Source organism: Octopus bimaculoides, chromosome 2, assembly GCF_001194135.2.
Source record: "Octopus bimaculoides isolate UCB-OBI-ISO-001 chromosome 2, ASM119413v2, whole genome shotgun sequence".
NCBI lineage: Eukaryota > Metazoa > Mollusca > Cephalopoda > Octopoda > Octopodidae > Octopus > Octopus bimaculoides.
The window spans coordinates 46,230,660-46,235,080 of NC_068982.1; the positions used below are offsets into that span (position 1 = coordinate 46,230,660).

Below are 4,421 nucleotides of genomic sequence, written 5' to 3' on the forward strand. Positions count from 1 at the left end.
ATATACGTAAATATATACACATACATATACATGTACAGGGGTTGGAAAAAACAATGGAGACATTAAAATTTCAAACAGATTATTCTGCTATGGGGGAGGACCGTCTTTGGCAGTAATTACAGCTTGAATTCTATGAGGTATGGACTCGTACAGAGTTTGACTTATTTCCAAAGGAATTTTTGTCCATTCTTTAGCTGAAACAGTCTCCAGTTCTTCTAGTGATGATGGTGGGGGATATCGAACGGAGGTGGAACGGAATGAAGCCAACCGCAACTGAAGAACAAAGGTCATTGGAATAGTGTTACGAGAGAGAAAGAAAGAGAGAGAGAGAGGGGGGGAGTAGTTGTTAGCATGGTATCTAGGGGTGAGCAGATAAGAATGGACAACAAGAGGGGAGAGTTGAGAATGTCTGAGCGGAAATTGCATAAGACCAACCAGCACAGCAGATCAGAGGCTAATATGGCGATATAAATTAGAGCAAGGAGAAGGAGCATACCTCTGGTCAAAATTGTCGTGAACTGGTGAGCAACTTCATGCCAATCAGCAGGGTAAATCTTTCATTGGATCCGGTGTGTGATCTCTGCTGTTTAGGAGAGATGAAGTAATTTCTGGTCTTCAAAAAGATGGCCATTCTTTACCTGATACCACTTTTACTGGTGGAGGTGCGTGGCTTAGTGGTTAGGGTGTTGGATTCATGATCATAAGATTGTGGTTTCGATTTCTGGACCAGTCGACGCGCTGTGCTCTTGAGCAAAATATTTCACTTCATGTTTCTCAAGTCCACTCAGCTGGAAAAAAAAGAGTAATCCTACGACGGACCGGCATCCCATCCATGTGGGGAATATATATGTCATAAAAATTGGGAAACTGGTCCTTATGAGTCGGTATGACACGAGAAGAAAGCTTTACCTTTTGTGGAGGTGAGTGGCTAGGTGGTTAGGGTGTTGGACTCATGATCATAAGATTGTGGTTTCGAATCCTAGACTCGGCGACGTGTTGTGCTCTTGAACAAAACACTTCATTTCTCGTCGTTCCATCCACTCGCCTAGATGGAGTGTATATACGCCGTGGAAACCCGGAAACCGACCCTTGAGTCTATATGACTCGGAATGGAACTTTACAACTACTTTACTACTTTTATTATGGTTATGTCTCAAGCTACTTCTATCTAATACCTTCGGATGATCTCTGCTTGACCGCTACACGACGACTACTCAACAGTCAGTCGACTCCTTCCACGGTCATACTACGTCTATTTATATGTCTTGGTCGAGCCTACTTCTTCGCTTGGGGGCGTCAACACAACAATTATGTTGTGAGTGTTTGCTAACCAGATGACATCCACTGCGAAGACCGCACTTCAGATAGAGAAACTCTAGATATTATAGCAGCTTCTTGATAATGGTTGTCTCTACCACATATGTGATATTATAAGTTGGTGCGCTAAGACAACAACAGGAAGGCCCAGGTTTATCCTTATTGAGAATGAAACACACTGCAGTGATTATCTAATGCGTATATATCCCAATATAGATAGAGGGAAGAGTTAGAGAGTTGGGCAAGGATAGAGTCTGGTCTAGCATGCATTGTTTGTTAGTAGAAAGGATTGTTTGAAAATAGCGCAAAAGTCAATTGTCATGGCTGGTTTCATTCAAAGTTGGTTTGAAAAGATCAAAGAGTTCTATCAAAATTATTTTCCTCACATTTCAGCACTTCAATGTCGGGACGTTTTTAACAACTATTAAGAACTGAATGTATAATATGTGAACGAATATGTACGTGTGAGCGAGAGAAAGAGAAAAAGAGTAAGAGAGAGAGAGAGAGAGAGAGAGAGAGAGAGAGAGAGAGAGAGAGAGAGAGAGAGAGAGAGAGAGAGAGAGAGAGAGATGGAAGGGAGACTAACGGGTGTGTATATTTGATATTAAGAGAGTCACTTATTTTGTTTGGCGCTTTATCTCGATGTTTGTTATACTGACATTGTTTCAATATAATACAGTTGCATTTGTTTTCTGTTTGTTTTTACCATTTTTTTCTTTCTGATGAAGCAACCTTATGTTTCTTCTGAAATGCTACAGTTCTTTTCTTCTTCATGCCATACCATTTATTCCACTATTTGAACTGTTTGCTTTAGTATTTGCCAATGCAGAACATCACAAGATTCCTTGTATTCTGCTGTTTTTGCCGCAAATACTATAGCTGGGCATTTTCACGTAGCTTGGCGAGTGACGAGATGTTAAAGTTGCTATTTTTTGTGTCACGTCTCCTATATTTTGAGAAGAGGTATAAATGATATTATTACAGGGAAGCAAACTCACAAACACACACACACATACACACACACACACATACACACACACACATAAATACATATATACATACATATATACATACATATATACATTCATACATACTTACACACTCACACACGTAGACACATAGTTATTTTCCTTCTGCCCCATTAGTGGTATTCATAATCGATTCCTTTATATTCCTTATACATACATACATACATACATACATCAACGAAAAAGAAAATACCTACTCTGAACAGCTGAGAAATCTACAGTTACTTTATCCAAATTAGGAGCCCAGGTTTATACCTGTAATTATTGGGACACTAGGATATGTAACACACCGCCGAAATACAAATCAGCTTTTCGAAACCAGAAAGAGGAAAGCTTATTCGAAGACCACTGGAACAGTAAAACTTGTCAGAACTTTAGCATTTAAGTGTATATGAGCATGTCGAGATATGCAAATATATGCATGAGAAGACATACATAAAACAAAACATACAAATCTGTACTTATACATACATACATACATACATACATACATACAAACATACATATATACATACATATAGAAATACTCTGTTGATGTTGAAATTCCAGTGGAGGCGTCTTGAATCTAGGTTAGAAATTGGCTCTTTCTCTACTGGCAAGAAATCTTGAAATAAACTGAATAATGACATACATACATACCTGTCTGTAGCAAAGTATGACTGAATACTAGTCTTTAATTCATATGATACAAGTAATCACGATATCTGGGACCTATAAAACCTTTAGATTTCAAGGATGATGGTTAAAACAAGATACTTTCCTTCACAATTTGTTACCAACTAAGTGGCCGGTCAAAATTTACTCTAAATAAAAACATAACATAAATACATACAGACAGGCATGCATACATGCATACATACATATATGCATGCATACATACATACATACATTCATACATACGTTTTGCCTTGCCAGGATTCTACGCTAATTAAGTCAGTTAGGACCGTAACATATCCTTTTCTAGTCTAGGCACAAGGCTGGAAATTTTGGGGGAGGGGACCAGCCGATTAGATCGACGCAACTGGCACTTAATTTATCGATCCTGAAAGGAGGAAAGGCAAAAAACGACTTCAGCGGAATTTGAGCTCAGAACATAAAGACAGACGAAATACCGCTAAGCATTTCGCCCGGCTGGCTTTATAGATCTAATCTATATCAATCAGCATTTTACATATTTTGCTAAATATTCAAAAAATTTCGATGAACTGAGCTTAGTGTAGTTAACTCCCTTGACTATTGTCTATTTTTATTTTAAACGCTTCTGGACGTGTTCATTGTCAACTAATTGCAAAATAATCTCAGCTAATCGAAGATTTTCAATTCTCTACTCTCTATAATATATATGTCAGACGCTAAAATGCATATACATATGTGTATGTCCTTGAAATAAAGCATAACATGTTTCTTTGTCTTTTATGTTTTATGATTTTACTACTTTCAGTCACTGACTGCGGCCATGCTAGGACACAACCTTGAAGGGTTTGGTTGAACGAATCGGCCGCCAGTGCTTGAATTTTTTGAAGTAAGGTAGCAATTCTATCGATCTCTTCTTTTGCCGGACTACTACGTCATGTGTACGTGAGCAAACCGACTTTCGTTTGTAACGGGATGTGTGGAGCTGGTTTTTTTTTACATGTTCGATATGGGAATATAACTGATTTCACTATTTCTCTTCGGCCTTACCAAAATAAATTATATTCTTAAACAGGTCTAACGTTTTCATACTTAAAATTTTGAAGCACAGAACCACAGGGCGTGACCCATTTTTCGTGGTTAAGCCCTCTTTTAGCTGTAGTTTCATATATGGCATAATAGACATATATGCACACACACACACACACACACACACACACGCACACACACACACACATAATATATTCTTGTTTTTATTCTTTTACTAGTTTCAGCCATTTGACTGCGGCCACGCTAGAGCACCGTCTTTAGTCGATCAAATCGACCCCAGGACTTATTCTTTGGAAGCCTAGTACTTATTCTATCAGTCTCTTTTGCCGAACCGCTAAGTTACGGGGACGTAAACACACCAGCATCGGTTGTCAAGCGATGTGGGGGGGGCAA

General features: G+C 38.7%; 1 long non-coding RNA gene across 1 annotated transcript in view; it reads left to right on the forward strand.

Moving 5' to 3' along the window:
• LOC106874362 (uncharacterized) overlaps positions 1-4,014 on the forward strand; it is a 15,946-nt gene extending 11,932 nt beyond the window's left edge. Inside the window, exon 3 of the long non-coding RNA XR_001409998.2 lies at positions 3,787-4,014. This is a non-coding gene — a long non-coding RNA (uncharacterized LOC106874362). The remainder of the gene's footprint in view (positions 1-3,786) is intronic.
• Positions 4,015-4,421: the final 407 nt, after the last annotated feature.